The sequence below is a fragment of the Choloepus didactylus genome, chromosome X, assembly GCF_015220235.1.
Source record: "Choloepus didactylus isolate mChoDid1 chromosome X, mChoDid1.pri, whole genome shotgun sequence".
NCBI classification, from domain to species: domain Eukaryota; kingdom Metazoa; phylum Chordata; class Mammalia; order Pilosa; family Megalonychidae; genus Choloepus; species Choloepus didactylus.
This window is the reverse complement of record NC_051334.1, coordinates 77133837-77159932: the sequence shown is the minus strand read 5'-3', so window position 1 is coordinate 77159932 and position 26096 is coordinate 77133837. Positions and strand designations below refer to the sequence as shown.

General features: G+C 42.7%; 1 protein-coding gene and 1 pseudogene across 1 annotated transcript in view; both read left to right on the top strand.

Moving 5' to 3' along the window:
- PHKA1 (phosphorylase kinase regulatory subunit alpha 1) overlaps positions 1 to 26096 on the top strand; it is a 277140-nt gene that overhangs the window by 102470 nt on the left and 148574 nt on the right.
- LOC119523233 lies at positions 689 to 24807 on the top strand (annotated as a pseudogene).

Genomic DNA, 26096 nt, shown 5'->3' with positions numbered 1-26096 from the left:
AATGGAAGTCTTCCTAATAGGGAGAAGACAAAGTTTTCTTCTAAGGCTAGTAATTGATGGCTAAAGTTCTTTGAATTTCATGGATAAAGACATGTTGTAAGTGCAGGATACAGTTAGTTCTGTTATACTGTGACATGGTTCCTAAAATATTACCACGCTATGTGTAATCAAGAAATAAAAACTACAGGGCTTATGGGGAAGTGGGGTTACAGACACGATACTTCAAAACTTTGTCAGGACATAAAAAAATGATAGGAACCTAATAAAATAGTCACAGCTGTATACATGTTAAATAGTTAAGAAATACATAAATGCTACAATAAATATGACACTTTTACCTTGAAAAAGCCCTGAAGTTTGCTTGTGGAAGCATAGGCCCATGTTCTTCCTGACCCACCCACCTGGCTCCTCTACCTTGCCACCCTGTGTACAAGAGGAAGAGAACAAAAGAGAGAGAGAAAGAATGAGAGAAAAGAGAGAAAAAGAACAGAGAGGAAAAATTTAAAATAGACTGAAAGGAAAGAAGGGAAAAATAAGATAGAGGGGAGGGCATGTGAGCCACATGGCCAGGGTGACAATCACAAGAGTTGCAGCTTGTGAGTTGTTGTGAAATTGTACAGTGAGGATTATCTGAAATGGGACATAAAGTTGTAACAATAGATATACATGAGTGTGGCTAATTGTCCTCATGAGGTGTGTGCATGTATGTGTTATGTCACTCAGTTCAGCTAAGTGTGTTCTCAGGACAAAATTGTGCATAAGCAAATGTGAAATTCATTTTATGCTCAAATTGTTCCCCAGTTCATCAAATGTATTGGAACAAATTTCTGTTTTAAAACATGTGTTTATATCTGATTGTATATTTTTCTACCATAAATTATATTTATTTGTTATTTTTTTGTATTACTACTCTACAGCAAATTGTTTAGCAAAAACTGGAAACTTGACCTTAACAGAAACTTACTTCGGCAGATAAAAATGCAGGTTTTAAAAGCCAATATATCCTAAAGTCAAGAAGCTATACTTGGGGTAGTACATAGTGTATAAAAGCAGGCCTTTGGAGCAGGCTGACCTGGGCTAAAATCTGGACTCAATCACATACTTACTAGGTGATTGTCTATAAGTTCATAATTTCTTTGAGCCCTCATTTCCCTGTAAAAAGACAATAATTGCACAGACCTCCCAGGATGCTTATTAAAATTAAATGCAGGCTGCTGTGCCGCCACCACCCAAGCCACGGTCCATGTTTCTCTCAGGCTCTCTTAGCAGCCACCACCCTGTGATCGTTGGCTTCACTTCCTTGCTCTCTTCTTGCTGAGTCTCGTAGTGTTATGATCATCGTCTCTTCCCACAGCGGGAATCGCTCATCCTGGGTGGCTGCCTTGCCCTGACAGTTTTTTCTGCTCACATTAACTTCTAGACTCTCCCAGTGGTTAGCACAGCCCCACCATTTTTAACCCAGATTCAAGACCCCTGGGCTGTTCTAGCCTACAGGGGTTGGTCTGGCAGAGAGACCAAAGAAAACACCAGGTACGAGTGAGACATAAACTTTATTATAGGCTAGACTTCCAGAAGATAGCAGTTAGGAGAGACACGGCAAAAAAACATCTCCGTGAAAAATACTACATAAATGACAGAAAGTGACCCTGAACACCAGTTCCAGCGATGCACCAACTGGACAAGGTCTGCTAAATCCACAGGGACCGTGCACTTGGTGAAACCGGGAGTCTGCGTTCGGAAACGAGTGAGCCTGCTGAATGTCCAGCAGCCACGCTGCGGTGTGGGGAAACCATGGGTTGGCATTTGGAGGCGGACTAGTTCTTCTTTAAAAAACCCAGAAGTGGCTGCAGATATGGCAGTGAGAACTGCACAGTGAAGCGTGGCGGGAACTGCTTCTCCACAACCTGTGGGCATGCCTCAATATCTGGCATGGATGATAGCCTTGCATGCACCTGCTGCTAATTGTCTCTGAGCGAGGAAGGCAGAGGTTAGCCAAAAGGCGAAAATAACCACTCTCCTTACAGCCATCTTCCCAGCAAGCTGGGAATGCTCCTGCCTGGTGCCACCACTGCAGCCCAGAACTGTGCCAAAAAACCCAGTGTGACCGGAAGTGTTTCCAGCAACATGTGCACATGCCACAATAACAGGCATGGACGGTGGCCTTTCGCACACCCACAGCTAACTGTCCTAGAGCTGGGAAGGTGGAGCTGTGCGAAAAGGGGGAAATTAACACACCCCATACAGCCGTCCTTTCAGCAGGCTGGGAAAGCCCCTACACGGCCCTGTGGCCCAGAACTTCCCTTGGGGGGGTGGCGCTAATTTGTGACATACCTGCCTTCCCTCAGCAGAGGCCCTAGGAGGGCAAGGCTTGGAAGAGGGACCCACTTGGAAGTCCCAGGGACCATATGCCAATACCAAGGACCTGTGGGTCAGCAGCAGAGACAAATGGTGGTGAGACTGAACTGAACATTTAGACTCTTGCAACAGCTTTAAATGTCCAGGAACACCTGGGAGGTTTGATTATTAAAGCCTCCCTCCCTCCCTAACCGCTCAGACACACGCCCCACATTCAGGGCGGACAACACCAACTACACACACAAACTTGGTGCACCAATTGGACCCCCACAAGATTCAGACCCCCACTCACCACAAAGACAAAGTTGGGGAGAACTGGCTTGAGGGGAATAGGTGGCTCGCAGACCTCACATGCTGGTTTATTACAGAAAGTGTATGCCACCAAGCTGTAGATCTGACAAATTACAGATAAGTGTTTGAATAATCCTGCATATCCTAAAAGAACCCTATCAAGTTAGGCAACTGCCAAGAGGCCAAAAACATCAGAAAATTTTAAAGCATATGAAAAAATCACACTATATGGATAACCCAAACTCAAACACCCAAATCAAAAGATCAGAGGAGACATGGTACTTATAGCAATTAATCAAAGAACTAAAGAGAAATGAGAGCATGGCACAGAATATAAAGGACATGAAGAAGACCCTAGAAGAGCATAAAGAAGAACTTGCAAGAGTAAATAAAAACATAGAAGATCTTATGGAAATAAAAGAAACTGTTGACCAAATTAAAAAGATTCTGGATACTCACAGTACAAGACTAGAGGAAGCTGAACAATGTCTCAGCGACCTCAAGAACCACAGAATGGAAAATGAAAGAACAAAAGAAAGAATGGGGGAAAAAATTGAAAAAATTGAAATGGATCTCAGGGATATGACAGATAAAAAATGTCCAAATATAAGACTTATTGGTGTCCCAGAAGGGGAAGAGAAGGGTAAAGTTCTAAAAATAGTATTCAAAGAAATTGTTGGGGAAAACTTCCCAAACCTTCTACACAATATAAATACAAAAAGCATAAATGCCCAGAGAACTCCAAATAGAATAAATCCAAATAAACCCACTCCAAGACATATTCTGATCAGACTGTCAAATACTGAAGAGAAGGAGCAAGTTCTGAAAGCAGCAAGAGAAAAGCAATTCACCACATACAAAGGAAACGACATAAGACTAAGTAGTGACTACTCAGTGGCCACCATGGAGGCAAGAAAGTAATGGCATGGCATATTTAAAATTCTGAGAGAGAAAAATTTCCAACCAAGAATACTTTATCCAGCAAAACTCTCCTTCAAATTTGAGGGAGAGCTTAAATTTTTCACAGACAAACAAATGCTGAGAGATTTTGCTAATAAAAGACCTGCCCTACTTCAGACACTAAAGGGAGCCCTACTGACAGAGAAACAAAGAAACGAGAGAGAGATATAGAGAAATTTAACAGATATATGTAGAACATTAAATCCCAAATCACCAGGATACACATTCTTCTCTAGTGATCATGGAACGTTCTCCAGAATAGACCATAGGCTGGGACATAAAACAAGCCTCAATAAATTAAAAAAAATGGAAATTATTCAAAGCACATTCTCTGACCACAATGGAATACAAATAGAAGTCAATAACCATCAGAGACTTAGAAAATTCACAAACAACTGGAGGGTAAAAATGAGGGGGAGATGAAAACATTCCCAGATAATCAAAAGCTGAGGGACTTCATCACCAGTAGATCAATCCTATAAGAAATTCTAAACGGAATTGAGCAGGCTGAAAGAAAGGGACACTAAACAATTGACTGAAACCACATGAAGAAATAAAGATTTCCAGTAAAGATCACATGGTAAATATTAATACCAATACTACTGTATTTTTGATTTGTAATGCCACTATTTACTTCCTACAGGATCTAAAACACATAGTGTAATGATAAATCAGTGGTTTTGGACTCAATGTAAGGTATGTAATTTTTGACAAGAACTACAAAAGGTGGGGGAATGGAGGAGTATAGGGACATAGTTTATGTGTCCTATTGAAGTTAAGTTGGTATCGAAGAAAACAATATTGTTATAGACTTAAGATGTTAAATTTAAGCCCCATGTTAAACACAAAGAAAGTATCAGAGAATATGATCATAGAGATGAAAAGTAGAGTATGGGTTATGTCCTAGTTTGCTAATGCTGCAGAATGCAAAACACCAGAGATGGATAGGCTTTTATAAAACGGGGGTTTATTTTGCTACACAGTTACAGTCTTAAGGCCACAAAGCGTCCAAGGTAACACACCAGCAATCGGGTACCTTCACCGGAGGACGGCCAATGGTGTCCGGAAAACCTCTGCTAGCTAGGAAGGCAGCCGGCATCTGCTCCAAAGCTCCGGCCTCAAAACGGCTTTCTCCCAGGACGTTCCTCTCTAGCAAGCTTGCTCCTCTTCAAAACATCACTCCCAGCTGCACTCACTGAGCTTTCTCTCTCTCTCAGTCAGTTCATTTATATGGCTCCACTGATCAAGGCCCACCCCGAATGGGCGGGGCCACACCTCCATGGGAACATCTCATCAAAATTATTACCCACAGCTGAGTGGGGCACATTCCAAGCAAATCTAACCAGCACCAAAAATGTCTGTCCAACAAGACCACAAAGATAATGGCATTTGGGGGACACAATACATTCAAACCGGCACATTCCACCCCCTGGACCCCAAAATGACATTATCTTTCCAAATACAAAATACAGTCATTTCATCACAATATCACAAAAACTTAAATCATTTCAGTAACAAAAGTTAAGTACAAAATCCCATCGAAATCAATTTAGGCGTGGTCAGTCCTAAGGCATAATTCCCCTCTAGCTGTGGATCTGTGAACTTAGAACAAGTTATGTGCTTCCAATATACAAAGGAGGGACATTCATAGGATTAACATTTCCATTGCCATAAGGAGAAAGAGTAAGGAAAACAGGGTTAACAGGACCAAAACAGTTCCTAAAACCTGCAGGACAAACTCCATTAGATTTCAAAGTCTGAGAGTCATTTACAGAATGACGTTGCATCCTTGGGGCTTGAGAGACCGGGAGTCTAACCCTTCCTAAGTGCCTTTGTGGCAGCCCTTTTCTCTCCAAATGCTTGGGTGAGTGCTCCAACATACCCACACACTGGGGAGACCACCTTCTCGGCCCCACCCTCCTCAAACATCGGGGCAGCTCCCGGATTCCTTTCCATCTCCGGGGCACACGCTCAACCCCTTCAGAACAGTGGGGTGGCAGCCAGGCTCTCCCCAATTCCCTGGAAATGTGCTCCACCCTCTTTGGGACCTGAGGTGGCAAAACTCTTCCAGAGCATCGAGGCGGAAAGCCCGCCCTTGACCTCCAGGGCAAACTCACCCTTTCCATGCGTGTGGGCTGCTCCGCTCTCCCAGCCCTAACCCTCTTGACTCCAGACCTCAACCTCCATGGCTCTGTCTTTGAAGAAATTTTTCCTTTAATTTTTTCCTTGTCTGTCTCCTCCAGTCCAGACGGGCAATGGCTCTGTCTATAAAGATCTCGCAAAAATTCTGTTGGCTTTGCATGAAGCACACAGGGGTCAAAGCCATTAGACAATAGGACTTTCCACAAATCCTTTCTGGATAATTCCATCTCCAATCTTGGCTTGTACTGAAATGGTGGCTGGGTTCCATGTTTGGTTACATCCTCACGTTCGGCTGTAGCTTCTGGGATTCCACCCGTTGGAAGCTCGTAATTTTCCAAGCCATCAGATTCTGGTTTCCTTGAACCCAAGAGTTCCATTCTAAGTTTATCTCTCTCCACTCGCATTTTACTATAAGCTGCAAGGAGAAGCCAGGATACATCCTCCACATGTAGTCTGGAGATCTCCTCAGCTAAGTATTCCAGGTTGTTGCTTTCAAATTCTTCCTTCCATCTGACACCAGGACTCAATTTTGCCAAATTCTGTGCCACTTTAAAACAAGGATCACCTTTCTTCCAGTTCACAACACGTCCATCATTTCTGTTCAAGACCTCATCAGAAGTATCTTTAGAGTCCATATTTCCACAAACAGTCTCTTCAAAGCAGTTTAGGCCTTTTCTATCAAGCTCCTCACAATTCTTCCAGCATACTCCCCTTATCCATTTGAAAAGCCGTTCCAACATGTTTGGTATTTGCAAACTCAGCAGCAAAAGCACCCCACTTCTCTGGTACCAAAATCTGTTCTAGTTTGCTAATGCTGCGGAATGCAAAACACCAGAGATGGATAGGCTTTTATAAAACGGGAGTTTATTTTGCTACACAGTTACAGTCTTAAGGCCACAAAGCGTCCAAGGTAACACACCAGCAATCGGGTACCTTCACCGGAGGACGGCCAATGGTGTCCGGAAAACCTCTGCTAGCTAGGAAGGCAGCCGGCATCTGCTCCAAAGCTCCGGCCTCAAAACGGCTTTCTCCCAGGACGTTCCTCTCTAGCAAGCTTGCTCCTCTTCAAAACATCACTCCCAGCTGCACTCACTGAGCTTTCTCTCTCTCTCAGTCAGTTCATTTATATGGCTCCACTGATCAAGGCCCACCCCGAATGGGCAGGGCCACACCTCCATGGGAACATCTCATCAAAATTATTACCCACAGCTGAGTGGGGCACATTCCAAGCAAATCTAACCAGCACCAAAAATGTCTGTCCAACAAGACCACAAAGATAATGGCATTTGGGGGACACAATACATTCAAACCGGCACAGTTTATGAGAAGTGGGGAAAGGGGCAATGGGGAGTTAATAAGAAATGAGTGTAGGGTTTCTGTTTGGGGTGAAGGGAAATTTCTAGTAATGGATGGTGGGAAGGTGATGGCATTGCAACATTCTAAATGTGATTAATCCCACTAAATGGAATGCTTGGGAGGGGTTGGAATGGGAAGATTTATGCTGTAGATATGTTTCCACGTTTGAAAAAAAGACAGTCTAAATAGATAATAACAATTAAATGCCATAGATGATCCTGGACGAGATATAAGAATAGAGGAGAAAAGGCTCAAAAGGACACAATTGGGATATAAGGAAAAAATGAAATACAGAATGTAAGCTTTATATCAATGTTAAATTTCTTGAACTTCTTAACTACACTTAATGTGATTACATAAATGAATATTCTTGTTCATAGGAAATGTATATGTGAATTGTATTATTTGTTCAAGGCTGTGTGCAACTTGCTCTCATATGTTCAGAAGACAGAGCAATAGATGATGGATGATAGATAGGGAGGGAAAGAAAGAAATGGTACAGTGACAAAATATTAAAGTTGGTAGATTGGGGTATGTTGGAGTTCTATGTATGGGGTTTGTATTATTTTTGCAACTGTTCCTGTAAGTGTGAATTTATTTCAAAAGTAAAAAAAAAAGAATAAAGGCTACTGGGTTGCAGGTCACCAAAAAAAAAAAAAAAAAAACTCTCCAAGACATTCTTATCAGGTTCTCAAATACTGAAGAGAAGCAGCAAGTTCTGAAAGCAGCAAGAGAAAAACAGAGCCCCCCTGAGGAGCTGGTGGAGAATGCAGGGGTGTTGGGCTTCTCCACCTTGGTGGTTGCTGATGTGCTCACAGACACAGGGGACTGGTGGTTTGATTGGCTGAGCCCTCTACCATGGGACTTGCCCTTGGCAAGACTGTTGCTGCAAAAGAGAGGCTAGGCCTGCCTATAATTGTGCCTAAGAGCTTCCTCCCAAATGCCTCTTTGTTGCTTAGATGTGGCCCTCTCTCTCTAGCTAAGCCAACTTGGCAGGTGAAAGCACTGCGCTCCCCCCTACGTGGGATCTGACACCCAGAGGAGTGAATCTCCCTGGCAACGTGGAATATGAGTTCTGGGGAGGAATCTAGACCCAGCATCATGGGATGGAGAACATCTTCTTAACTAAAAGGGAGATGTGAAATGAAATGAAATAAGCTTCAGTGGCAGAGGGATTCCAAAAGGAGCTGAGAAGTCACTCTGGTGGGCACTCTTACACCCAATATAGATAACCCTTTTCAGGTTCTAATGAATTGGAATAGCTAGCAGTAAATACCCGAAACTATCAAACTACAATCCAGAACTCTTGAATGTTGACGATGATTGTGTAATGATGTAGCTTATGAGGGGTGACAATGTGATTGGAGAAGCCATGTGGATCACACTCCCCTTTGTCCAGTGTATGGATGGATGAGTAGGAAAACGGGGGTGAAAAAAAAAATGCACTCAGTGTTCTTTTATACTTTAATTGTTCTTTTTCACTTTAATTTTTATTCTTATTACTTTTGTGTGTGTGGTAATGAAAATGTTCAAAAATTAATTTTGGTGATGAATGCACAACTATGTAATGATACTGTGAACAATTGATTTTATGCTTTGAATGACTGCATGGTATGTGAATATATCTCAGTAAAATTGAATTAAAAGACTTTATTATAGGAACCTACTTACAGCAGTGAAGCAAGATGTCAGTCAATCTGTTGTGTTAGTGGCTGGTTCAGAGCTCAGTGTGAAAGCACTCCGCAATTAAGGTGGAGTCAACAGGCCGGTTATTGGGGCTTGAAACAAAGATATCCCAGCAAGTATGAGATAAGGGGTCTTGTAACATTTAGATTAGCTACATGCTAGGAAGGGAATAACAATCTTGGTTTCAGGAACCAGTGGACCTTGGACAGGTTTAGTTAATATAGGAGGAAGAAGTAACTTATCTGTGCACTCCCTCCCTCTGAGGGAGGTGGTTACGTTTTGATTAACTTCTCTGGGTTACTCAGGCTGCTGTGTACTTAAATTTCACAGAATTTTAAGGAAAGTCCCAGGCCCTGGGCTCCCACAGTCCACCCCCAGTCAGCAGTTTGCATTGACCACAGGACATGCATTGCATCCACAGTTCACAGTAACAATACCATAGGCAACAGAGCATAAGTAAACAAGTACATAAAGAAAGTAATCCTATTAATAAGTGGCATCATAGCCAGGTTAAAGAATTAAACTGCTTTGACAGAGGATCATTAGATAAATGTTCAATATTTTGTATATGATTTACAGCTTGTGTGATGTTATGTGAATTATTAGGCACAAGTACTCCCTTGAGCGGCAGTAAGAATATTTAGCAAGACTCCATTTTTAAGTTGGGTGGTTTCTTCATTTTTATAAGGTGAAAGAACAAATTCTTTGCAACTGTTTGGAATAAAAAGATATCATTTAGGGTTTGACCTTGAGAAAGCAAAATGTTAAAAGTTGTCACTTTTGAGCCAATATTTGGTTTCTGATTTAACCAAAGTTAAGGAAAATACTTAGTTCTTTTAAAAAGTGAGAAAATTTGATTTTTTTTAAACAATCAAGGACATGATAGTCAACGTCAAGTACAAGAAGTTATTCTGATAAGATGCAGACTTTCTGCCTTTTACACTGATTTCTCAGAGAAAAAAAAGTTATAATCTTTTACTAGAAACAGACCAATAATCTAAGGAAACTTTGTTACTTTAATAGAGAAAAAAATAAATGTAGTTTGCATCAATATATTATTTGATATTAAGGCTTTAAAAATTTTTGTATATAGACTCCTTAAATCTTACCCAACTTTGACCACAGAAATAAATTTCCTTTTCCGCAAACTTTCTGCAGCTTTCTTTTTCTATTCAGGTTTTGTCCTACATGTTTTTTCTTTTATTCTGTAACAACTGGTCATTTAGGACAAAATTACTTTCTTTTTCCTTTAATGAAAACACATTCTTTATATCTCTCATACTTAAGTTACCAAAATAATCCTGGAAACTGTTTTCAAGCAAACATCTTACAACATAAGTAACCATCAAAATTAAACTTGTTAGAATAATGCTAAATTCTTAAAACACTTAGTCAATGCATTATTGAAACAGTAGTATACAATTTTTAGCAAGAATTAATGGCACATGTAGGTATTAAACTGGATGGCCGAGTGGTCTAACAATATAGAAACTAAGTCTCTATTAGTAGATAGAAGTGTTACAGGTGTGGGTGTACCATGAGGGAGTTTTAAAAACCATATTTTTTCTCCCTGCAGTGGCAGAGAGCCCTCCAGAGTCAGATCTACGGTCAGCTCAGGCATAATGTTTACAAAGTTATGCATACAGTTCCCTGGGGGATGGGTGGGAGGGATCCCGGATTGGTAATACAAATAACTTTCAGCATTTTATGTGTAAACTGTGGCTTAATGTTTACATTTTATGTAATTTCAATACCCAGTGGACTTAGGATTCCCAACCAGCATGGCTGCATAGGCCAGGACCAGATCAATTGACCTTATTTCCCCAGTTTTTAGTGCTTGTGGCACAGGCAAGAGCAAGTTATTATCATTACCTCGTTTTAGCTATATTTTTGTTAGTCCTTTTACTTGTATTTGCAGGGTCTGCATGGGTCCCGCAGTTACCATTTTAACGGGAGTAAGGGCAGTGGCCTGGGGCCTTGAGTTGAGGCTGGTTAAAGCTGGATATAGTTGCTGGGTCCACTGCTGCAAAGACTGATTATTATTTTTTAATTATTGCTTTAAAAGCGCATTCATTTTTTCAATTAACCCCACTGCCATGGGGTCCTAAGGCAGGTGAAATGTCCATAAGACATCGCGTTTAGTAGTGCAGGCTTGGGTTAATTGTCCAGTAAAGGGAGTCCCCCGTCACTGTCCACATGTGTAAGGGACCCCGGAAAGGCACTTAATTTCTTTAAGCTGTGTATAGTAGTTCTCTGGTTAGCTTTCCTCACTGGGAAGGCCAGTAACAGTTCAGTGGCTGTGTCTGCAGACGTGAAGGCATGCTTTGCGCCTTCAGATAAGAAAAGGGGCCCAATATAATCTATCTGCCACAAGGTGACTGGAGTCTGCTCACTGCTGATGTGGCTGAGTTGGCAAGGAAGCATTCTTGGTTGTCGCAGAGAGTAGGAGGGGCAGGCATCCATAACGTTTTTTAGCTGTTGTCTCGTGATTGACAACTGGGATTGCTGCACCAGTCTCTACAGAGTTTGGTATCCTTGGTATTCTGTTTTTCCGTGTAACCACTCAGCAGCCTCGTGAAATGTTGGCTCTAGGCTACAAATTTTTGGCCATGCATCTGCTTCAATATTCCCTGACAAAGAGTCAGTGTTATGGGCTGAGATGTGGAAAACGGTTACCTTACACTTTTGGAAGGCGGTTCAGATGTCTTCCCACATTTCTTTCCCCCACAAGGGGCGGCCAATGATAGTCCATTGTTCCTGTTTCCACGTGGCCATCCACACCATTAAGCCTCGGTACACAACCCAATTGTTAGTACAAATGGTTAGTGCAACACCTGGTTCATGGACAATGACCATCCACACAGCTCTTACTTAATTCAGCCCACTGTCTACTTTGCATAGTCTGGTTTACCACCATATAGTGTCAGTATTAGGCTGCATGGCTACTGCTATCCAGGTGGTGGGCTGCCTGGTTGTTGATCCATCAGTATACCAGGCAGAATCAGGTATACTGCCATATCCGTTAACAGTGCAGAGATAGCCACCTCAGGAGGATCAGCAGCGATGGGCAGTTGCTGTTCATTCACATAGGAAACAGGTCCTAAAATATTGTGCATCTCTGCACTTAAAGGGCTGCTGTTAAAAACACTGAGGTAAGCTTTCCCCTTGGTTAGAGTGCTAAGTTGAGCACTTCCTAAATAGGGTTTGGTGGCAGTGTCATGCACCCAGCCCTGTATGGGGATGGCTGTTTGTAGTGTCACAGGACACCTTAGGGTTAATCCTTTAACTTGTAGTAAGGCATTATAGGCAGCAGAGAGTTGCTTCTCTGTGGGGAACTGAGTCTTCCATGTTGCCTGAGGCATATCTGGGGTGGTGGCTTAGAACTCTGAGCTGCAGGCCTGCATAGAATGCCATGCAGGCCCGCCCTGTAAAGATGTATGTCTTGTGACTACCATTGTCTTAAACCTAGATTGTATGCACCTGATGTAAACATAGGTCTCTGGTGGGCTCTCCCCCACCTGAGCACCTTTAGCATATACACCTGATCTTCTGAAATAAATAGCTGGAGCAAGGCTGCATTGTCGTCCACTTAGCACGAGATGCAAGTGGGCCCTCTGCTCCCTTAATTCTTAGCTTTGTGTCCGTGTCTCATTCCTGCGTCGCCCTGTCAGCAATAAGTGGCGCCCGAACAGGGACCTCAAGAACCGGACCTGGTTCCTGACAGAAGAATCACTTGAACGAAGGAGGTACAGCAGCGCTGGAACTCGGGTGGAGGTAACGGCCGTGTTTGTATGCGTTCCATTGTAGAACGACTCCCGAGCATTATAAGCAGGGTAATGGGTAATGTTGAAGGACACAATAAATATGTTTCCTATATTTCCCTCTTACGGCAGCTGCTGCGGGCCAGCGGTGCTCAGGTGGGGGAGAGCCCACCAGAGACCTATGTTTACATCAGGTGCATACAATCTAGGTTTAAGACAATGGTAGTCACAAGACATACATCTTTACAGGGCGGGCCTGCATGGCATTCTATGCAGGCCTGCAGCTCAGAGTTCTAAGCCACCACCCCAGATATGCCTCAGGCAACATGGAAGACTCAGTTCCCCACACTTCTCTAAGGGGATATATCACAGTTCAGCCCCTTTCCAAAGTTGAGACCAAAAGCCAATGGGAGCTTGTTTTGCCTGTTGCCTTTGCCACAAGCCCCACCCAAAGCCAATTTCGGTCCTGGCCACATCTAATTCACAAGACACAACTGGATCCATCCTCCTTAAGGCTTGAGGTTATGCGATAGCTCTCTTAGCTTTATCACACGCAGCCTACTATAGAAAATCCCATTCCCAGGCTTTTCCTTTTCTAACCAGAGTGTAGAAGAGTTTTAGAATCTGTGCTACATGGGGTACAAATGGTCTCCAATAATCTAACAAACCAAGAAAAGCCATTAATTGTTTGGGAGTATGTGGTATGGGATAACTGCACTTTATTAACAACAGCTGAAGGAATAACTTTAGTCTTACCTGACCAGACAGCACCTAAGAATTAGACAGAGTATTCAGGCCCGTGCAATTTGTTCTGATTCACTGCCAATCCCTGGTTTTGATGTGGGCCACTACCACATTAGCATGGTTTCCATTTGTGTGAGAGAGTTACTGGTTGGTGTAATATTAATACAATGTAAAAGGGTGACCTTTGCTGGAGGTTTCCACATTTTTAAATCTTGAGCTACTAAACCATGGAAAATAGTGGGACTATGAAGAGATCCTTGTGGGAGCACAACAAATGTCCATTGTTGTCTTTCCCACGTGAAGATGAACACAGGCTGGATGGAAGGATCTAAAGAAGTACTAAAGAAAGATTAGCAAGGTCTAACACATAGTGAAATTGGCCTCATTGAGTAGTTATGTCTTGAAACAAGGTAGCTATATTCGGCACAGCTGCAAACAAAGGCGGAGTTACTTTTTGAAGCTCTCTATAATCAGTAGTCATTGCAAGGTACCATCAGGCTTTTTCACTGGCCAGATGTGAGTGGGTATTATAATGCCCACTCTTTATAATTCTTTGTTGGTGGCAGTTATTTTTGATGACCCCCTGATAATTTATACTGATGTATTACCACAGTATGTCTGGGGGAATGCACCCTCTGATCAGGAGCTGCTGCTGGTGTGGCGGCAGCTGCCAATGCCGTCTTCCCCTGTTTGGGGATCAGGGTGTTGAGTTTGCTGTGTTTTAACTTTTTATTGGACCAGAGGATGAACATGCTTACATTCCTCAGTTTAAATTCCCCAGTCAGACTGGGGCTCATCATGTTTTGATGAGAAATTAACAGGGTCCCACATTTTGGGGTCCCAGTCAGGGGAAGTTAGGATATGCCTAACTTGCCCTTTGGGTAGCTTATACCCTCGCACTCTAACGTACCAGCATGCCAATATTTCTAAACTTTCATATAATGTGTCCTTTAATTCTACTTGGGCTAGCCACATGTCTCTTTCTAACTGCTGCATCACCCACGAAGGCCTTTTCCATAGCTGCACGCACAGCCTCCAAGAGTGACCAGGCTACTGCTGTGGCAGCCTTGCAGCTTTCCTTTACCTTATGAAATCCTAATAGTCTTGCGGCCTGTTGCAGGAGGGCTATTAGTCCAGCCGGGGGGTTATAAGCATCTCCATACTTCCTCATTGGACCCCATTCATCTAGGAGGGTATCCACCCCTCCCCACATACACATCGCAGGCCACCCCAGTATCCCACCTGGGTGGTCTCACTTTCCCAAGTTCATGCGGTCAGCAGCCAGGGTTTCTTTACTCTCCTGGCTAGTGGCTTGCCAATTTTTCCAGCCCGTAGGGGCTGGTCTGGCAGTAAGAGACCAAAGAAAACACCAGGAACAGAGCGAGACATAAACTTTATTACAGCAACTTACAGGAATGAAACAAGAAGTCAGTCAGGCTGCTCTCATGGTGGCCAGTTCAGAGCTCAGTGTGAAAGCACTCCACAGTCAGCAGGGCCAGTTATAGGGGCCCAAAACAAAGACATCCCAGCAGGAATGAGATAAAAAGGTCTCATAACATTTAGATTAGCTACATGCTAGGAAGGGAGTAACAATCTCAGTTCTGGGAACTGGTGGGCCTTGGAAAGTTTTAGTTAATACAGGAGGGAGAAGTGACTATCTGTGTGCTCCCTCCCTCTGAGGGAGGCTGGTTATATTTTGATTAACTTCTCTGGGTCACACAGGCTGCTGTGTGCTTATGTTTCACAGAATTTTAGGGAAAGTCCTAGGCCCTGGGCTCCCACATGGGCACTGCCCCCAACCCTCTGCCTCCCTCACTTCCTAGAGGGAAATGGTCCCTGTCTGACATCTCAGCTGTGCACTCCAGCACCTTTGCCCAACTGCAGCCTTGCCATGGCAGGGGCCATCCCTCAGACAGCACCAAAGGAGAAGCAAACGAAGGTGTGGGCCAGCCCGGTTGGGCAGTTGCCCTGCTACTTCCACCAGTTCCAGCAGCATTGGCAGAGTTTGGAGGACAGATGGAGCCCCATGATGGGCCACGGCAAAGCACAGGAGGTCCTGGACCAAGCTACCACCTGGGCCCTGCATCCTGCGAACACAGCCCGAACTGAAGTAGTGAGCCCCATCACTGACCCGTGCCACCTGTGGCACTCAATAAACCCTCACTCAGAAAAGGGGTTTTTAAATCAAAGATGAGAAAATCAGAGAAAATTGCCATTCCTCATAGCCAGCTTGTTCACAGTATCCACTTGTGTGAACAACCAAAGATAAACAGACAGAAAAGCAAATACAACTTACCATTAACCAAGATCACCTCTGCAAGAAGTTATGAAAATAATTTTTTGACAGGATTCCATTTCATCTGATATAATTCATAAGCAAGAAAAAAAACCTTTTAAAAATACTGAGAGCTTTAAAAATATACATATTAAGAAATCAGCATTGAGGGACAGGGCAAGATGGTGGCATAGAGAGGAGTGGGATTTAGTTAGTCCTCTAGAGCAACTAGTAAATAGCCAGGAACAACTAGTAAATAGTCTGGAACAACTATTGGGGGACATCTGTGACTGTTCACATGTCATACACCAGTCAGGAATGGGTGGAATGGCTGAGATCACAGCATAAAAACTGTAAGTAAAACTGTGGCGCTGATGCCCCTCCCCCCACTGGCATGGCATGCTGAGTGGCAAAACTTCGCTGTGGAAGAAAGGAGCAGTCCCTGCCAGGAGCAAGGGAAACTAGCTCAACGAAACTCCAATTTTGGTTTTATTTTAACAAATTTGGACTGTTGAATACAAGCTATAAGCACAAATAAGCCCCAAGCAAGCAGGAATCTGAGGTCCCTCCCTGCAGAGAAGAGGCAGGACTGAAGAAAAAAAAAACGTAACTAAATAAAAACAGAGGTTTTGGAGATGGCTGAGCTCAGAATACCAGAAAATGGCTTTGTCCCAAGAAAAGGGGCACAGAGAGCTAGGTACAAACACGGGTCAACCAGAGAAACTGAGGGGCTGGGGACTGGCTCTGAAAGTGGGCTTTTGCTCTTTCTCCTTTGTTTTCTCTCATTATAAGCAGCTCGTTAAAGAAAGCCTCTGGCATTTTCAACTGTCAGCGCTGACCCAGGCAAGGGTGGAGTTAAGAGAGTCAGAGAGACAAAGGAGGAATTCAAGTGTAGAAGATATCTCCCTGGGGGAGTGTGTCTTCCCTAAGAAAAGGGGGACAGGGCTCAGCTCAAGTGGCAGCCCTTCCTCAGAGAACTCAGACCCCAGGGCCTGGGGATAAAAACAGTGAGGGCATGGGAATATGCAGTTTCACCTGGCTGGGTTGGACAAAGCCTGTGCTCAGAGGTACTGAACAGAGCCATCTGCTGGACAGTCTACATGCCCTGTTGGACAGTGTACATGCCCTGTATGGAAACCCAGCCCTATTCTGGCTGAGAAATAGGGAAGACCCAATTGTTAAAGCAGGGCCCCAAAACAAACCCAGGCTTCACTAGCCAGTGGAAAATAGAGCACCACTGGAAGCCAGCAGATTTGTATTACCAAACATAGTGAACTTGCTGGAGTGCCCAGTGCCTACCTCCCATCCCTGTTGCAGGCCACAGTGGACACCTGATTTTGGGGGGAAGACTGGAGGACAGAGCCAATCTGATAACTGGCCAGGGACAGAAAAAGAAAAAGATAGAGATCAAAGTCAGCCAACAAGAAAACCTTAGGCAAAAGAGAGAAAACATCCAGAATATACCAATCGAGAAAGTCAGATGCCAAGACACCAGCAAAAAATCACGAGTCACATTAGCAAATGGGAAGATATGGCCCAGTCAAAAGAAGAAACTAATGTTTCAACTGAGATTCAGGAGTTGAAACAACTAATTATAGATGTTCAAACAAATCTTTTGAATCAAATCGAGATGAGAGAGAATGTGACAAAAGAGGTAAAGGATGTAAAGAAGACACTGGGTAATCATAAGGAAGAATCCTTAAGCTTGAAAAAGCAAATGGCGGAACTTATGGGAATGAAAAGCACAATAGAAGAGATGAAAAACATGAGGGATCCAAGATGGCGGATGAGGAGAGAGAGCAAAATTCATGAAAAACACTAGCTAAAAGACAGAAAGTGCTCCAGAATAGCAGTTCCAGTGTAACTAGAGAAAACCAGGAGACTATGTTTGGAGATGTGTGAGTGTTCGTTCAGTCCAGAAAGCTGCCAGGGAAACAGCAGCCAGAGTCGCAGTCTAGCATGGTGGGGAGAAACTGAGAGACTGTGTTCAGAGGTGGGATAGTGTAAGACCTGGAAATCCGCCAGGGAAACCACAGCTGGAGTCGCAGTCTGGCATAGTGGGGAGAAACAGAGAGACTGTTCGGAGACGGGTTAGTGGATGATCAGAAAAGCTGCCAGGGAACCAGCAGCTGGAGCCATAGTCAAATGCGGTGGGGAGTACCTTCCATGCCCCGGGCACCAGCCTGAGTATTTGGTGTGGGTGATAACCCTGCACACACCTGTAGCTAAGAACCCCCGAGTCAGGGATGGGCTGCTGCAGCAGGCAGACGATCATGGAAGTAGGTAGTTTCCACGCCCCAAGTAGCCATCTTTGCAGCTGGCTGGTAGACGCTCCTTCACAGAGCTGCAAACAAGAGCTTCCCCGAGGGAATTCAGGATTCGGACGGCTTGTGACCGTACACACTCCTCTGTGGAATTCCGCGGTGTGCACAGTCTAGAGGTAGAGGTGCCTCATGGAAGTGCCAGGAGCCCTACACCAATCCCAGGGACTTGTGGGCCTACTGCAGAGAGGATTGTGGGGAAGTTGAGCTGAAGGCTTAGATGCATTATGCAGCCCCAGGGTATTCCAACCACAGCCCCGGGAATGGCTGGGAGTACTGGGTCTTAGAGCATTCTCCCTGCCAATCAGCACAGGGCATGCCACCCTCCCACAGGGTTGGAGGTCCCCACTGCACGCGGAAAACTGATGCATTGATTGGACTCCCACATGGTCTGGGCCCCCATTCAATGCATAGACGAAGTTGGGGAGAACTGGCTTGAGGGTAACAAGTGGCTTGGGAATGCCATCTGCTGGTAAGTCAGAGAAAGTACACTCCAACAAGCTGTAGCTCTGTCAAATTATAGATAATTGTTCAAATAAGTCTGCATATCCTAAAAGAACCCTATCAAGATAAGCAGATGCCAAGAGGCCAAAAACAACATAAAATTATAAAGCATATGAAGAAACTAGAAGATATGGATAACCAAAATGCCCAAATTAAAAAACAAGAGGAGACAGAGAACTTTGAGAAATTAATCAAAGAAGTAATCACAAACACCAATGCCATGGTTCAGAATGTAAAGGACATCAAGAAGACCCTAGAAGAGCATAAAGAAAAATTTGCAAAAGTAAATTAAAAAATAATGGATCTTATGGAAATAAAAGAAGCTGTTGGTCAAATTAAAAATATTCTTGAAACACATAACACAAGATTTGAAGAAGTAGAGGAACAAATAAGTGAATTCGACGAAAGTGTGTTGGAAAGTGAAAGCACAAAAGAACGAATGGTGAAAAAAATTGAAAAATTTGAAATGGATCTCAGGGAAATGATGGACAACATGAAGGGCACAAATATAAGAATCAATGGTGTTCCAGAAGGGGAAGAGAAGGGAAAGGACTAGGAAGAGTATTCAAAGACATTGTTGGGGAAAACTTCCCAATTCTTCTAAATGACATAAATAAGCAAATCATAGATGTCCCACGAACTCTAAATGGAATAAATCCAAATACAACCACTCTGAGACCTTCTGATCAGATTGTCAAGTGCTGAAGAGAATGAGCAAGTTCTGAAAGCAGCAAGAGAGGTGATTCACCACATACAAGGGAAGCAACATAAGACTAAGTAGTGACTACTCAGCAGCCACTATGGAGGTGAGAAGGCATTGGTATGACATATTTAAAATTCTGAAAGAGAAAAATTGCCAACCAAGAATTCTTTATCCAGCAAAGCTCTCCTTCAAATTTGAGGGAGAGCTTAAAATCTTTATAAACAAGAGAAGCTCGATAAGATTAAGTGCAGATTTCTCAGCAGAAACCATGGAGGCTAGAAGGAAGTGGTATGGTATATTCAGGATAATGAAAGAGAAAAACTGCCAACCAAGAATCCTATATCTGGCAAAATTTTCCTTCAAAAATGAGAGAGAGCTTAAAATATTTACAGCTAAACAGACACAGAGAGTTCATGAACAGGAGACCTCCTCTACAGGAAATAATAATGGGAGTGCTACAGGCAGATAGGAAAAGACAGAAGAGAGAGATTTGGAAAACAGTGTAGAAATGAAGATATCAGGAGATAGAAAGAGGGTAGATATTGGACATTTGATGTTGAAGGAGTATAGAATGTTTTAGAGGATTGATTGTGTAGATCTAGAAATGGATAGCACAATACTGTGTAATGGTAGCACAATATTTTAAGTACACTGAAAAAAGATGACTGTGAATATGGTTGAAAGAGGAATGTTAGGGGTCTGTATGACACCAGAAGAAAAGGTAGAAGATAAAGACTGGGACTGTATAACAGTGAAAACTAGAGTGGTCAGTCAATGAGTCTGATTATATATACAAATATAAGAATGTTTCTGCAGGAGGGAGTAGAAGGAAGGAATGAAGTTGTGAGGTATGCAATGAAGTGAATGGACTGTGAAGATGGTGGGTTGAGTGAAATAAGCCAGAAATGAAAAGACAAACGTTATAATGCTTCACTAATATGGACTAATAATTATGTGTAAACTCTGAGAATATAATCTGGGAGCATGGGTTATAAGGGGAAGGCTTATGTGGAGGTTCCTAGATTGTAAGCCCTTACAGCAGTCACGTTTATTCATGGGTTGTAACTGATTTCTAGGTTTTGAGATTCTGAGCTGTTTGTGTGTGATGTGGTCAGTCCCTGGAGCTTCAGGTGTCTGTGTGGCACCCGGGACTTGGAGCCAGAGTTCGGCAGCTGTGAGTGTCGGCATTGCCCCATGAATCAACTGTTAAAGAGGCTGAAAAGGAGATCAGACTTCAATTGGAGATATGAACAAAATGGACTTGGTTGAGATTGGGGTGGACAAGTCTGAAGGGTAGAGGATGATATTAACCAGGTTTTAAAGCTTTGACTTCTGTGTGGGACCAAAGGAAGAGATGGTTATATGGTGTAATGTCTGTGTTTTCTGTAGCACACCATATGGTTTAACTTATATGGTCAGTTTACTCAATTGCCATAATTACATGGAACCTTGGCTAGGGAGTGAGACCTTGTTGGTTTTTACAAGTTAGCATGAAGCCCCAATACAACCCAGAGTAATTTGGGCAGAGAATAAAAAATATTTGCAAAGCCCCCTTAAGGGACTGTGGAAAAATGTGGAAATATTAAACTTCCCTAGCTGGGGAATTCCTGGTATTCTTGCAAGCATTGAGACCACCAGCTTAGTAGGCCAAGCCCTTGATCTTGGGGCTTGCCCTTACGAACCTTGTTACTGCAAAGGAGAGGATAAACCTACTTATAATTGTGCCTAAGAGTCACCCACAGAGGACCTCTTTTGTTGCTCCGATGTGGCCTAAGCCAACTCAGCAGGTAAACTCACTGCCGTCTCCACTACATAGGACATGACTCCCAAGGATATAAATCTCCCTGGCAATGTGAAACGTGACTGCCAGAGATGAGCTGGATCCTACATCATGTGACTAAGACCAAAAAGGGGAAGAGAATTGAAACAAAATAAAGTTTCAGTGACTGAGAGATATCAAATGGAGTCAAGAGGTCATTCTAGAGATAACTCTTATGCAATATATAGATACCCCTTTTTAGTTTTTAGTTTATTAGAATAGTTAGAAGGAAATATCTGAAACTGTTGAACTGCAATTCAGTATCCTTGATTCTTGAAGGCTATCAAATAACTATATAGCTTATATGGTGTGACTGTGTGAATGTGTAAATCTTATGGCTCACACTTCCTTTATCCATTGTATGGACAAATGAGTAGAAAAATGGGTTCAAAAAGTAAATGAATAATATGGAGAAGGGGGGTATGGGACGTTTTAGGTGTTCTTTTTACTTTTATTTATTTATTTTTTTTTGTGGAGGCGATAAGAATTTATTCATGATCTTGCAAGAATGGACGCACAGCCAGACACATGGCAGGCATGCCAAGAAAAGAACATGGCGACAGTTATATCCTACCCCTAATACACAGGTCCCTCCCCTGTTTCCCCATTGGCTGGATACTCCAGAGGTTATAGCCTATCCGAGAGAGCTAACTAGCCTGCCTTTGAGATTTTGAATTGTACAGCTTATCAAGAGAGTTAACTAGTTTAAATTTTCTGCTGAGAGTTCCTGCCTTTGATTATCCCCCATATCCCTTTACATTCCAGTAACCCTGGTTATTTTTCCCATATAAGGAGCTGGCGCTGATTTTAGGCTTACGTCATGGCTTTCGTCATGGCTTTTTTTTTTTTTCTCCTTCCTTTTACCATGGAGCCTGTTTAAGCCAGTTCTGCCGCCGTTTTCCCTATTCCATGTTGCCTTTATGTGAAAGCTAAACTTAACCCTTTTTTAACAGATTCCCTCCTCTTTCTTTTTAAACTCTTCTTAGTTTTCACATTCTAGTTTCTCAAATCTGCTAAGAGCTTTTTTACATTCCTCACCATAGGGATCTTTCTTTTTGAGGGGGGTATAGATTGTTCTGCTGATATTCTTGGTTAGGGCGGTTTTGATGAGTCTCTGAACTAACCCCTGGGCACATGGGATAATGTAACACCCAACCACTGTGAACACTCCAGCTGAAACGATAAGGGAAGTTTCCATTTCCCGAACCAATTTTCCAACCACCCTGTGAGTGGGTTGTTAAGGCCAGAATTTTTTTTTGCTGGTTCCTGAGATAAGGCTGTTAAGCCTTGTAAAGCTTTGGTGATAGTTCCATTGGGTGCCGTATTATTGGGGATGAACAGGCAACAACTTTCCCCAGTCATAACACAGGCACCTCCCTTTTCAGCTAGCATGATGTCTAGGGCCATTTTATTTTCGCATGCCATTCAGCTAGTGGCATCTAACTGTTCTGCTATTTCCTTAATGACATCCCTGGTATAGTTGATAAATCTTTGCTGATTATCCACATTTTTATTGATGGTGACCTACCAGAATAAGAACAATTCAAATCCTGTAGCCCCTTGATTTCTAGCTTTAAATTCATTTGGAACTTCGCAGGGAACCCCTATACTATCTAAATAAATTCTTCCATTGAAGGAACCAGGTACATTTCATACATTTCTCTTATCTCCTTTGCCTTGGGTTGGTACTTCTTTATTTTCAAATGCCAGGGTGAATGAGATAGCCAATTGAACCAGAGCGCAAGTTCCTTCCCACTTTTCAACTAGTGTTGGCCAGAGGACGCCCTTCCCACAGTACCACCAGAGGTCTGCTCGGGGTATAGTTAGGCTGGAGAAGTTGCCAGTACTATCCTTACTCACATTTCACACTCGTGTACACAAAGCCATGGTACCAAGATCCTGGAGCCCTTCCTCCCATCTGGAGAGACAGGCGGAGTGGTTTCCGGGACCAAGGCGAGAAGCTGGTATGGCCTTGACACTTTCCTTCTGGACTGGAGGGAAAAGGGAGGACAACATACTACAGCTTTCACCAGGAGTAGTATTTTGAAAGAGGAGTGTTATACATTTAAACTCCTTTTTATGCTTTTCCATACCCAAGGGGAAGGGCACAATCTGAGCAGTGGGTCGGCCTGTTGCACAAGTGTAACAGTCGCTTCTGTTTAGACTCTGGATGGTATATTCGACCCATTCTACCCAGGCATTTGTATTTCCATAACCTGTCTCTATTTCTATGGTCTGCTTTAAGTCTCTGGCCTCAAGTATTCTAATGACCTTGGTTGGGGTCATTTTGAACTGGAGGGTTGGACTCCAGCCAAGTTTCCCTTAATGGTTTTCCCTCTAACCTGAGTGAGACCCATCTCTTATACTGTGTTATCCACCAAACCGCGTTCCAAGAGTAACAGGGGTCAGGGGACTCATAAGTTATATTCCCAAATGTTTGCCCCCCAACAATTTTGCTCTCTATTTGAACAGTCTGCACACATAAATATTTATATTCCTCCCTCAGTTGTCGCTGATGTTTTAAATTCCCACAGCTAATTACCTGACACGCATTGAACTGCACGGTTTGGAATTTTAAGCCCATGATTACATTTACAACCAATGTGATGGAACTTGTTACACTTTGAACATGGAACATTAAGGTACTATGCAAGCACAAGATTTAATCTACCCCCCTCTTCCCTCCCAATATACTTTCCTAGTTAATGAATCCAGCCTCTTTCTGCTGTTCGGACTGCCATTTCAGTCATCAGCAAGACTTGATAGGGTCCTTTCCAGATCAGTTGAAGTTTGGATTCTCTCCACAATTTGATTAGGACCCAGCTGCCGGGTTGGAGTTGATGGACAGCAAATTCGAGAGGCAGGGTCTGGGCCAGCAAACCACAATACCTGAGGGATGATAAAGTAGAAGACAAGGCCAGTATATAATTTTTAAGGAAGAGATCTTTCATGTCTAGGGAAGGGAGTTCTCCAATCCTCCTGAGAAAAGGCAAACCAACATTTTTTCCACTCTCCCGGAGGATGGTGGATGCCAGGGAGTGTGGCAGTCCCAAGTGACACCCAGGCTCCCCATGATGTTCTGCAGTACACTGGAGGTAAAGTGGCTACCATTGCCAGAGTCTATATTTTCCACTAACCCATAATGGGAAATGATTTATCCAAGGATAACTTTAGAGGTTCTCAGTGCTATGGCTGAGGATAGAGGGTAGGCTTCCATCCAGTGAGATGGTTTACAATCACCAAAATATACTTTAAATGACCTATTGGGGGCATTTTAGTGTACAAATGATGCACCGTTTACATATTTATTTAGCAACTGTATAAAGGCCTACACCTCCAAATTTACTTTTATTTTTAATTCTCATTTTTAGTTTTTGGAGTAATGAAAATGTTCAAAAATTGATTGTGGCAATGAATGCATGATTATGAGGATACTGTGAACAATTGTTTTACACTTTGGATGATTGTATGATATGTGAGTATATTCAATTAAAAAATTAAAAAACATATATATAAATGAGGGCAGAGGAGTGGCATGGGATGTTTTGAGTGTTCTCTTTTACTTTTATTCTTATTTTTGGAGGAATGAAAATGTTCAAAAATTGATTGTGGTGTTGAATGCACAACTATATGATGAAACTGTGAACAATTGTTTTACACTTTAGATGATTGTGTGGTATGTGAAAATATTTCAATAAAATTACATTTAAAAAGAAATCATTTCCAGCTGAAGTGAGCCAAAATGCTGGTGCTAAGTTTAGTGATCCTCCTCCTCCTAGTGTTCTTCCAAAGCCTCCTAATCACCAGATAGGAAGCACTGTTGAAAATTCCTACCAAAGTAGGAGATGATGCCAGTATACTTAAAAACTCTCCTAAAAATACAAACTTAAATTTCATATTTGAGTATGTATGTAAAACATAGTTTTTCCAAAATCTCTGGATGCTTTAAAAGAAAATTGGTACATAAATGGATATTTGCTTTGTTGCAACTACAAGTGTAAAAAAAGATGACTAAAAAATTACATCCCAGAGTGACATCAATCTACATGGAGACGTCAACAGCTACTGAAAATCTCTCCCCATTAAATCAACAAAATAAAAAAGGACAATTCTGAATTGTTCAGAACTCTGGAGGAAGATATAGATTGGGAAAGGTCCCTACAAATGCCGAATTGAAGACAGAAATATCAGGTAGGAAAATCCCATCCCAGACTAGCTGATCCTCTCCCCTCCCCCTCACTTGGTCTCTCACAGAAGCTGGGATAACTCACACCAGAACACAGAATATAAATTCTCTCACAGCAGTGAGACAGACTCCACCATTTGGAGACCCAGGGAACAGGGGAGGATATTTCAAGGCCCAGATCAGTAAGGGACAAAGAGTTGGTGAAAACCTGGACAGAGACTGTTTTTCCAACCATGGATCTGAAAGCCCTTTCCCCACTGTACCAGTTTGGGTAAAACCTTTAGGTTTTAGTAGCTGTTTTGGTTTATCCTAAAGGATAAAACCTCATTCTATAAATGACTCTCAGACTTTGAAATCTAATGAAATTTGCCCTGTGGGTTTTAAGAACTGTTTTGGTCCTGTGAACCCTGTTTTCCTTTCAGTTTCTCCTTATGGCAATGGGAATGTTTATCCTATGGCTGTCCATTCTTTGTCATATTAGTATATTAGTATATTAGTAGCAGATAACTTGTTCTAAGTTTCCCAGGTCCACAGCTAGAGGGGAATTTTGCCTTAGGACAGACCACACCTGTAACTGATTTTGATAAGATCTTGTACTTACCTGTTGTTACTGAAACAATTTAAGTTTTTGTGAAATTGTGATGGGATGAATGTATTTTTTTACAGCGAAAGATCATGTCTTTTTGAGGCCCAGGGGGTAGAATGTGCTGGTTTGTATATATTACATCCCCCAAAAAGAGCCATGATCTTTTAACCCAGTCTTGTCAGGTAGAAAGTTTTGATTGAGTGTTTCCATGGAAACGTGACTCACCCAACTATAGGTAATATCTTTGATTAGATTATTTCCATGGAGATGTTACTCTGCCCATTCAGTGTGGGTCTTAACTAAATCACTGTCCTATGAGAGCTCAGACAAAAGGAGTTCGGTGCTGCAGCTGAGAGAGACTTTTGGAGAGATGCGTGGGAGCTGACTTCTTTGGAGATGCTAGCCCA